This window comes from Macaca fascicularis, chromosome 3 (genome assembly GCF_037993035.2).
Source record: "Macaca fascicularis isolate 582-1 chromosome 3, T2T-MFA8v1.1".
Lineage (NCBI taxonomy): Eukaryota > Metazoa > Chordata > Mammalia > Primates > Cercopithecidae > Macaca > Macaca fascicularis.
In genome coordinates, this window is record NC_088377.1 from 38960585 (window position 1) to 38972707 (window position 12123).

Below are 12123 nucleotides of genomic sequence, written 5' to 3' on the forward strand. Positions count from 1 at the left end.
TTATGGTGTAAATGTACCACATTTTCTTTATCCAGTCTAGCACTGAAGGGCATTTGGGTTGGTTTCATGTCTTTGCTATTGTATATAGTGCTGCAAAAACTTACATGTGCATGTGTCTTTATAGTGGAATGATTTATATTCCTTTGGGTATATAGCCAGTAATGGGATTACTGGGTCAAATGGTGTTTCTGGTTCTAGATCCTTGAGGAATCACCATACTGTCTTCCACAATGGTTGAACTAATTTACAGTTTCCCCAACAGTGTTAAAGCCTTCCTCTTTCTTCTCAGCTTCACCAGCATCTATTGTTTCTTAGCTTTTTAGTAATCACCATTCTGATGGGTGTGAGATGGTATCTCATTGTAGTTTTGATTTTCACTTCTCTGATGATCAGTATTGTTGAGCTTTTAAAAAATATATTTGTTGGTTAGATAAATGTCTTCTTTTGATAAGTTTCTGTTCATATCCTTTGCTCACTTTGGATGGGGTTGTTTGTTTTTTTGCTTGTAAATATGTTTAAGTTCCTTGTCAATTTTTGTTATTAGACTTTTGTCAGATGGGTAGGTTGCAATAATTTTCTCCCATCCTGTAGGTTGATTGCTCATGCTGATGATAGTTTCTTTGCTGTGCAGAAGGTCTTTAGTTCAATTAGATCCGAGTTGTCAATTTTGGCTTTGGTTGCAATTGCTTTTGACATTTTTGTCATGAAGTCTTTGTCCTTGCCTGTGTCCTGAATGGTATTGCCTAGGTTTTCTTCTAGGGTTTTTATGGTTTTGGATTTTACATTTAAGTCTTTAATCCATCTTGAGTTAATTATTGTATAAGGTGTAAGGAAGGGGTCAAGTTTTGGTTTTCTGTATATGGCAAGCCAGTTTTCCCAGCATCATTTACTGAATAGGAGATCCCTTCTCCCTTGCTTGTTTTTGTCAAGTTTGTCAAAGATCAGGTGGACATAGATGTGTGGTGTTATTTCTGAGGTCTTTGTTCTACTCCATTGGTCTATATGTCTGTTTTGGCAGCAGTAGCCTGCTGTTTTGGTACCGTAGCCTTCTAGTACAGTTTGAAGTTAGCATAATACCTCCAGCTTTGTTATTTTTGTTTATCATTGTCTTGGCTATATAGGGTATTCTTTGATTCCATATGACATTTAAAATAGTTCTTTCTAATTCTGTGAAAAATGTCAACGGTATTTTGATGGGTATAGCATTGAATCTATAATGTTTGGGCAGTATGGCCATTTTCACAATATTGATTCTTCCTATTCATGAGGATGGAATGTTTTCCAATTAAATCTGTGTCCTCTCTTATTACCTTGAGCAGTGGTTTGCAGTTGTCCTTGAAGAGGTCCTTCACATCCCTTGTACTCCTAGTTGTATTCCTAGGTATTTTACTCTCTTTGTAGCAATTGTGAATGGGAGTTCATTCTTGATTTGGCTCTCTGCTTGAGTATTGTTGGTGTAATGGAATGCTTGTGATTTTTGCACAATGATTTTGTATCTTGAGACCTTGGTGAAGTTGCTTATCAGTTCAAGAAGTTTTTCAGTTGAGATGATGGGGTTTTCTAAATATGAAGTCATGTAATCTGCAAACAGAGGCAAGTTGACTTTCTCTCTTCCTATTTGAATACCCTTTATTTCTTTCTATTGCCTGATTGCCCTGGCGAGAACTTCCAATACTATGTTGAATAGAAGTGGTTACAGAGGGCTTCCTTGTCTTGTACCAGTTTTCAAATGGAATGCTTCCAGCTTTTGCCTATTCTTTATGATATTGGCTGTATGAAATAGCTCTTATTATTTTAAGGTATGTTCCATCAATACCTAGTTTATTGAGAGTTTTTAACAGGAAGGGATGTTGAATTTTATCAGAGACATTTTTGCATGTATCAAAATAATTGTCTGGTGTTTGCCTTTGGTTCTGTTTATGTGATCAATAACATTTAATGATTTGTGTATGTTGAATCAGCCTTTCATCCCAAAGATACAGCCCACTTGATCATGGTGGATAAGCTTTTTGATGTGCTGCTGGATTCGGTTTGCCAGTATTTTATTGAGAATTTTTGCATCGATGTTCATCAGGGATAATGGCCTGAATCGAGCAGGGATGTGTGTGTGTGTGTGTGTGTGTGTGTGTGTGTGTGTGTGTGTGTTTACCTCGGTTTGCCAGTAGGTTGATGTGTGTGTGTGACGTGTGTGTGTGTGTGTGTGTGAATGTGTGATAGAGAGCCAAATTAGGGCAGAGGAGGCTCCCCGGCCTGCCATGACATTGAATGTTCTGAATTCAAGATGCTCCAATGGACTGTGTCAGTTGGCCTTCAGCCAGGAGGTGGTGCTTGAAAAAGACTGGCAGCTGTGGTGGTAGTGGTGAGATTTGGACTTGCCTTATGTTACCCATGGGAGGTACTCTGGTGTCTCAGGGAACGGGTAGAGCCAAAGGGCTTCTAAAAGTTTCTTCTGTTATTTGTGTTAATCTACCAGGGTAGGTGGTTGAGCAAAACCAGGTGGGAACTAGGTCAGGTAAAGTGATGCTCTGGCTCTCTACATGTGGGACAAGCAGTGGCTCCAGTGGGAATTGGAAGGCAGTTCTTGGGCCACTGGGGTAATTTTCCAGAGAGAAGTGAAGCTGCCTCTGCCTCTGTACAAGGAGAGTCCATATGAAGAATGGGGAGTAGCAGCTTGGCAGTAAGCCCCATCCAGCTCCCACACCCTTGGCAAGGCAGGTCTCACACCCACAGTGTTCCACTGGGAGTAGCTAGCTAAGTTTCAAGAAGTCTGAACTCAGAGCTCAAAACTGACCCATACCATAAGCCTCTCCTATTGAGACAGCAACTGCAGCTTTCAGGCCACATCCCTCCTGATCCACCTGCAGAGCAGGGGCATCCAGCTCCTGTGCTTGTTGCTGCATCACACGTCCCACTCACCTCTCAGTTCTGGCCTGGGGAGTTTGTCCCCTCACAAGATTATATCAAACATTTCAGTTGGAAGGTTCTCTCAACCTGTGACCACCATTTGAGTTAGCTGGCAGACTTCTGGGAGGTCCTCTCTGAGGTAGAATCGGAAATGGCTTCCCTCCATCCTGCCAGAAACTGGGAACGTGCTGGAGACTCAAAGCACATCCCAATGCCACTCCTCATATACTCATCACCCTTCACTAAATCAACTCCAGCTCTGAGTAGGATTAAGGCCTTCCCCTATGGCCTAGATTGATAGGTTTCCCAATGGAAGTGTATATCTTACAGTCAGTTTATCCCCCTCTCACACCCTGGAAACTCAAAATTTTCTGCCTAGCTTATGGCGTAACCTGCATCCTGCTGCTTCTTTCAAATGGTCTATGGCTTATTTCAATTTTCCTGTTAAGTTCCTGTGTTGCTTCTTGAAAGAAAGTTCAGTGTGAATCTCTACACACCACTTTGTCTTTCCAAGTGCAAGAGGCAGGCTAACAATGCCTTCAATCCACCATCTTGGAAAACAAAAATAACAGTTTTCTCATTTTTAAAGGTTTTGTTAAGATCTGTTAATGACTCACAAAGAAATAGTATTGGGTATATTTGAAATTAGTATTTATTCATTTATGTTGATAAGTGAAAATACAAGATGGTTATCAAGATGGAAGTACTTAATATGTATATTTCAATATTCTTAGATGCAAAGAACTTCACTTTTGATGTATTTTTATTTTACATCAGTTTCATTTCAACTTAGGTTTAAGGGGTTCTTGATAATCTGACATGATAAGTGGTGTTGGAATTGGCACTAAAATCCACCATGCTCTACAGCACTTCATCCTTCTTCGGCAGGCACCACTTTGATCTTCTACTACTTTGCAGACATCTCTTCTGCAAACACCAGACAAATTGAGACAATGACCTTCAGCAGCACCCAAACCACCTCTCACTGCAGGAAAGAAGATCCAGTGAGATCTACATAGTCCACAAATGGAATGTAAATCCATAAACACTCTTAAGTAAGAGAATAAATTTAGTATGAGCATTTTTACGTGGGAGCTTTTGAAATGGTTGCTGCTCATATGTCAGAGACACATGCAGATTAAGAAAGGTAGTAGTTCCAATCCTGGTTTGGCACAACAGTCACGGTATTTTTAGTGGGGGAAAAGAGCTGTGGGAGGGGATGGTACATCTTCATCTTTTCCTCTGCGTTTTCTCTCAGAAATGGCTGTTGCCTACCGAAGGGCAAAAATGCCAGTGTCTTCTGCCAGAGTGGGTTACTGAGGGCCATGGTGGTTCCACCTTGTGGCTGATACTGATAGCCCCTTTCTGCTTTTTTTCGTTCCTAGCCAAAAAAGATATTTCTGCAGTCTCAGGTATGCTGATTTCAGCAGTTGTTTTTTTCTATATGGCTATTTTTTTTTTCTTTCACTCTCTCTCTCTCTTTTTTTTTCTTTTTTTTCTTTTCTTTTTTTTTTTTTTTTGGCTTCACTGTGTTGCCGTAGCTTCTTAAGTGGTCCCTTGAACCCTCCCAGTGCTATTTTGGTTTGTACTTAGCTATCTATATATTTTTTCTTGGGGGAAGTATAGAGTTAAAGGCTGGTGTATCCTGCTCTTGCTCCCCCAAGTGATTTCATTCCCCCAAGCTAATATTTCAGGCTTTCAATTTATCCGTGCTTTCATCTGTCCAAACGTAAGTGGAAATTACTTTTTCTCTCCACATTTAGATTTGCTCTATCTACTTTAATTGCTAATAGTGTCTTAGTCATAGGATAGATTAGTTAGAAAAAAGTATATTTTTGACATTATAAATGATCCTTTCAATTTGTGTCTAAAAGTGGAAAATATTAGAAAGCTTAACATTTATTATTGTGTCCAGACCAGTATTTCCTCCAGATGACCTTTATTACAACAAAGATAATTTAATGAAGATCTCTCTAATGGTAAAGCTGATGGCTTTGTGCTATTATAATATCCTTAAAATAAAGTGACAGTCTAGTGGAAAGACCAACTAAAGCAAGGGTTAGGAAAAAATCAGTTATTACCTTCATTTTGGTCTCACTCTGCATTAATAGTTTTCATTGTGTCAAAGATTTATTATTCATTAAGCAAATGTTCATTTAATAGTAAATGGATCCTATTAAAGATGATTTTTAAAATGATAATCACATTACTTTTATTCACATCTGTCTACTGATGCCATTCACAGATGAGAATGGTATAACGTTATTTTATTTTTTTCATTTTGCCACATCTTTATTTACTTAGGTTTATGCTGTATCAAACAATGTATGTGTGGGAGTAATGGGTGATTCAGGAATGCATGAGGGGGAGGTTTAAGCTCTTTAACTTCGAACAATTAAAATTAGCAACATAATATTGAAATACATGCATAACACTCAAGTGGTACTTTCAAAATAGTGTATATTTCCTCTGTTTATTTGTAGCTTTTAAACCCAGCTAGAAGTATTCTATTTCTTTTAGGCACCATAAGTCTGAAAGTCTGTAGTGAAAGCTACAAGTAGTAAATGATGCTAATTCATGTGCTCCCACCTGTGGAAGAATTGAATGTCTTAGATAAAAAAAAGATGGTGCAATTGGTGTACCAAGTATCTTAGAATATAATTTGGTGGTGGTTTTTCTGTTTCTGTTGCAGAGTAACATATATAATATATCCAAGTCATCAAGTTATTTAAATATGCCTTTAAACAGGGAGAACTGAAAATAATACTGTGAATCCTGGTAAGCATTTAAAAATAATGAGGAGAATATTGCCTTTACAAAGTCAAAATTTGTCTGAATACAACCCATATAGCAATTTCATAGCAAAACATTCCTTCAATCCTATTAAAGTCAGAAGGAAAAGAAGAATGTCCACTGTCAATGCTGTATTAACATAGTTCTAAAAGTTTTGAACAATGAAACATATTGTAAGAAGAGAAATCAGAGGAGACTTGAGCCCATTGTTTTTCCTCTCCTTCTATACCTCCCAAAATACCATTGGAATGTTGTAACATTTTGAAGAATCTGTAGTAGTGTTCCAAATCATAGAATACTATGAATGCATCTGAATCTGAGATATCCCCAAAAGATACAAAATAGGTGTGACTAGAATGAAAGAAAGATTTAGGCTTTTGGCCATGACTGCAAGTTAGCTGCTCTCAAGTGACTGCTGCTATAGAACAAATATATAGTAGAGGATCTCTTTGAAACATTTCTATCCCTGAAAATGGTTAGGCAAATTCTTAAAATATCTCCTCTTTCAAACACAAAAATAGTCTGTGAACTGGAGCTTGAGCAGTGGGCACTTTGTACTGGATAGCTGATGGAGGGGGGTGAGGGTTTCCCAGATCTTCTGGGAAGATCTGCTATGATCAGTAATGCTAATGATGGTACTACTGACTCTTGGGCCATCAGAAATTCCAGTTTGTTAATGCTGAAACTTCTATATTGCGTTAAAGCATTGAGTCAGCTTCACAGAGGAAGTCTGGATAATAGCATTCTCATTTCAGACCATAAAATGATGTCAGGTTAAGGATGAACAATGAGTTCAGTATTAAAAATGATCAGGTAAGCAAGACACCATGAATAAAAGTTAATGAAATGAATAGCATATCTAGACCCTTTAAAACTAAATATATTGAAATCATCAATCTGGAGAAATAATTAAGCAGGTGTGTATCAATTGTTTAAAGAAACAATCTACTATTACAAAGATGTAAAAACAATAGTAAAACAATATAGATGATAGAAAAAATGGGCAGGTCTGGCTGGGCATGGTGGCTCATGCCTGTAATCCTAGCACTGTGGGAGGCCAAGATGGGTGGATCACGAGGTCAGGAGTTCAAGACCAGAATGCCCAAGATGGTGAAACCTTGTCTCTACTAAAAAATATATATATAAAAATTAGCCGAGCATGGTGGCGGGTGCCTGTAGTCCCAGCTACTCAGGAGGCTGAGATAGAAGAATCTCTTGAACCCGGGAGGTGGAGGTTGCAGTGAGCCAAGATCACACCACTGCACTCCAGCCTGGGCAACAGAGCGAGAATCCATCTCCAAAAAAAAAAAAAAAAGGCAGGTCTGAAACAAAAAAATAATTTAAAAATAATGCAGGTTATTAATGATATATTAGACACAGGTAAGAGGATAACTAGTGAAGAAAAAACTGTTTAAATGATATACCCAGAATGTAGCATGGAAACAGAAGGTCTAACATTTATTTAATTCAAATATGGGGGGAGAGAAGTGTAAAAGGATTCACCATTTCAAGAGATTCTCAGAAAGAAATTAAGAAACGGTATAAACCCATTGATTCAAAGAATATATTTCTAACAGATGATATAAAAATCAACTCACTTTAGTTAAATTATAAAACATTAAAACCAAACACCAGACCACACAAACATTGAAAAAAGGATAATTTATAATGAAATAATGTTTATCTGATTATGAAAGAAAGAAAGAAAGAAAGAAAGAAAGAAAGAAAGAAAGAAAGAAAGAAAGAAAGAAAGAAAGAAAGAAAGAGAAAGAAAGAAAAAAGCATTAGTGAGGGAGGGCGAGTGAGAGTGAGTGTGTTTGGGCCCCTACTGATGATGCTAAACTATCACAAGCCCACACTCAGCCTTTCAACATTTGCTGGAGATTCACTTGTTCACTCATTCACTAAAAATGAGTAAACTAGTATCAACAAATGTCGAGAGAAAATAACTGTTAATATAGAATTGGGTACTCAGTAATGCTGTCTTTCAAGATCAAAAATAACAATATGAAATTGACAGATAAAAATTAAAATTGTTCACTACCAAAAGATCTGCAGCAAATAAAATTTCAAAGGCTACATATCAGAAAGAAAGAACTTAACCCAAAAGCTGATATTAGAGTCAACTTGGAATTCCATAAATATCACTAAACTGATGATAATAGTAACACTTTCTGACATGTGGGGATTCTGAAAAGAAGTGAACTTTTACTTTTGTTTAGAATTTAGAAAGTTGTAGAAAAATGCTCTTGCCCTGACAAAGAGAATAAGCTGGATAATCTATAGATCATAGATTTCATTTTGAAACACAGAACTGAGGTCTCAAAAAAAGCTAATTATTTTAAATTCAGAGTGATGAAGCCCTGCTGAAAAAAGAACGGATCCACAGATGCTTTGTGCCTAGCTGAGTTGCAGCAGCAGAAGCAGGAGGAAGCTGCCCTTGATGGAGATAACAAGGAAACAAGTGAATCTCCAGCAAATGTTGAAAGGCTGAGTGTGGGCTTGTGATAGTTTAGCATCATCAGTAGGGGCCCAAACACACTCACTCTCACTCACTTTCCCTCACTAATGCTTCTTTCTTTCTTTCTTTCTTTCTTTCTTTCTTTCTTTCTTTCTTTCTTTCTTTCTTTCTTTCTTTTTCTTTCTTTCTTTCTTTCTTTCTTTCTTTCTTTCTTTCTTTCTTTCTTTCTTTCTTTCTTTCTTTCTTTCTTTCTTTCTTTCTTTCTTTCTTTCTCCTTCTCCTTCCTTCCTTCCTTCCTTCCTTCCTTCCTTCCTTCCTTCCTTCCTTCCTTCCTCCCTCCCTCTCTCCTTCCCTCCCTCCCTCTCTTCCTTTCTCTGTCTCTCTCTCTCTCTCTCTCTCTTTCTTTCTTTCTTTGGAGTCTCACTCTGTCGCCCAGGCTGGATTGCAATGGCGCGATCTTGTCTCACTGCAACCTCCGCCTCCAGGGTTCAAGCGATTCTCCTGACTCAGCCTCCCAAGTAGCTGGGACTACAGGCGCATGCCACCATGCCCGGCTCGTTTTTTGTATTTAGTAGAGACGGAGTTTCACCGTGTTAGCCACTGACCTCGTGATCTGCCCACCTCGGCCTCCCAAAGTGCTGGGATTACAAGCGTGAGCCACAGCACCCGACCCCACTAATGGTTTTTTCATGACCTATCTTGTGTGCTCCTAGGTAAGATCGGACGGAGAGCAGAACTACCTGAGACCCTTTTGAGGGACAGGCATGTAGGAACTGCTGCAGTTTGAGGTGAGAGCAAAGTAAAGGTCTTACTGTGAGAATCGGGTAAAATCCTCTGTTACTGGGGAGTGGGTGGGGGAGCTGAGACAATGCCCCCTTCACTCTCTTTTCTCACAGGTGCATAAGCAGAGGGACCTGATGTCTGAAGACAGGGCAGGGCAGGTAGATGAGAGAAGCAGATTCTCTGGTCTTTCACTGAGTGTGAGGCAGCTACTGTCCAAGGCTGGGCAAGGGATGGGAGCCCTGAGAGATTCTTGAGGTGCAGAGATAGAGGCTTGCTGAGGATGAAAGTGTACAGGAGAGCTAAGAGAGGCTCCAGTGCTGACCATGGCATTCTGCAAGAAGAGAAAATCTGTATGTAGTGGTTTATGAGGGAAAATCATGAGTTCAATTTTGGATATCTATGACTTTTGAAATTCAGTGTCCAAGTAGATATACCAGTTATGCAGTTGGATAATTTATTATAAGCCTGCAGTTCAAAAGGAGGTCCAAAAGGAGAATTTAAGAGGATGAGACTTGCTGAGCCCCTCCAGAGTGTGTGGTGAGGGAGAAGAGAAGAGGATCAGGAACTGAGCTCTGGAGCTCTCCAATAGGAAGTGTGACGGGAAAAGATGAGGAAGAAACAAAGGAAGCCGAAGTGGTAGCTCCAGTGAGATAGGCTGAGAATCAAGTGAATGTGCTGTCGTGGAAGCCAAGTGAAGAAAGTATACTATGAAGAAGGAAGTGATTATTTGTGTCAAATGCTGCTAATAGGCCAATTAAAGTTGTAGTAAAAAATGATCATTGGATCTAGCAATATGGAGATTATTGGTAACTTTGACAAAAGTGGTGTCAATAACATGATCGAAAAAAGGGGAGAGAGCCCAACTGTGATATATTTAAGAGACAATGAGAGGAGAGGAATTGAAGACAGAGAGTATGGACAACTCTTTTAAGATGTTTTGCTGAAAACTAGAGCAAAAAATAGATTGACAGCTGGCATCAGAAGAAAAGCAAGGACATGCTTAACAGCATATTTGTATGCTGATGGTAATAATTTACTAGCATAAAAATTGATGACACAGTCACAATTGATGACACATGATGTAGTGAACTGCAACAGGAAAATCCCCCAGTACACAGCAAAGAGGGAATATAATACACAAATATATTTTTTGAAAAATTATTTGAATCTCTGAAACATGTTTTGACATTAACCTTTCATTCCTGCAATAGTTATTTTAAGCATGTTCTCATTTGTCCAGTGTTGCCAGGTTATTATAAAGTATATTAGACTTTATGAAAAGCGTTTTTTAAAATGTTAGTTTTTTTCTCATTTGTTTCATTAATTTATATTTTGTATTTATAACTTTCCTTTTATCTTCTTTAGGTTTATTATGCTGTTTTTTTCCAAAAGCCCTCAAAATGCATGCTTAGACCATTAAATTTTAGCTGGTTTAGTATTGAAAGTGATGTTACCCATTTCTGTGTGGTTACCTGTAATATACCACAAGCGGCACTTCTTGGTGTCTTTACTTATTATTAATTCACTTGTCTGAAGTTCCTTTAACTCTCCTTTCTAGTCCTAAGTTTCACTTTGCAAATCATTTTTTATTCATAGCCACGTAAAATAGAATTTATTTTGAAAAGTCTCTCATATAATTTTCACTTATTCTAGGATTATAATTTTTCTGTTTGTCTCTTTGAATAAAACTTTCAGATTTCTCAACACTCATTTAGCAGTAGCTCCTATTGATAGAATTCCATCCATCTCTTTTGACCTAGTGAGCAAATATAATAATAAATGCTGCTGAAATTCAATCCTGTCAGATCTAACTGCCTGCATATAAATTTCCAGGTCCCACAAAGGCATCTCATTGAGGTCACGTTCTGTTGTATCCTTACTTTGTATCTTGAGATGCCTTAGTGGGGCATGGAAATTGATATGTAGGCAGTTTGATCTGACAGGATTGAATTTCAGCAGCATCCATTATTATATCCACTCACTAGATCAAAAAACATGGATGGAATCTTATCAACAGGAGCTACTGCTAAATGAGTCTCTTTTCTATTTTTCCCTATTATAATCTTAGTGAATCTGTAAATATTAGGTTCTTGAACCCACAGAACTGATTCTAGGATCTTGTTTGGCCAGGGATATAGCCTTCTAATCTGCAGAACCTTATAGTAATCAGCTACCAACTTACCTGGGGATAAAAGAATTGAAAAAAAAGGAGAATAAGAAGAAGCAAATGGAGTCTCATGGCTGAAGGGCCAGCATCAATGTGGGTTGAGCCTGGAGTCTCTGGACATGGTAGGTCTGAGCCTTTTTATGATGCTGTCTGAGTCTGTGATTTGTTCTTGGTTGGTAGAGCCTAACGAAAAGAGAATAACTAAATCTTCCACAAGAAACTTCCGGGGACACACAAGTACCTAAATGTGGTGATATCTCAATGGATGAGAAAGCAGGTGAATGCTATTATTTCCAAAAGACTCAGGATGTCTTATTGTCACCTGCTTTCTTTATTATTTTCAACATGCACATGCAATAATCATTGCTCTTACTTTAAGTATAAAGTATTGTTTGCCAGGCAATATAGTAGGAACTGAAGTAAAATTGTTATACAAAAACAGTATGTAATTAATGGATATAGTTTGGCAAATTTGCACATATATATTACTCTTGTTACCACAATGAATATCCAGGTAATAATATACCCATCACCTCCAAATGTTTCCTACATCCCTTTATTGTTGTTGTTGTCGTTGTTGTTGTTGTTGTCAGAATCCCTAAGATCGACCTTCTTAACAAATTGTTAAATACAAAATACCTCAGTAATAACTATAGGTACTATGTTTTAGAGCCTATCTCTGTAATTGACCCATTCTGCATAGCTTTAACCCTTGAACAATAACTCCCCGTACTGCTCTTTCCCACTCAGTAAAATACCAAACTCTTTTAAAGCACATTCTATATAATCCACTTTATGAAGCTTTTTCTAACATTCTTTTGTCTGCTCCCCCTCAGTAAAGGGAAATACTAACATAACAATTACCTATTTTGGATTTTTGTGTCTCTTACATATATTCCTGCATGAACCATTTACCACTTTATCTCCCATTATCTTAATATGAAGTAAAATAAAACTTGAAATGATTTTAAAAATGAAATCACAGAAGGGCTTTGTAAAAGTATGATGTACCATT

General features: G+C 37.9%; 1 pseudogene; it reads right to left on the reverse strand.

Moving 5' to 3' along the window:
• Positions 1-3683: 3683 nt before the first annotated feature.
• LOC135969822 (beta-defensin 109-like) lies at positions 3684-11180 on the reverse strand (annotated as a pseudogene).
• Between the last annotated feature and the right edge of the window lie 943 nt (positions 11181-12123).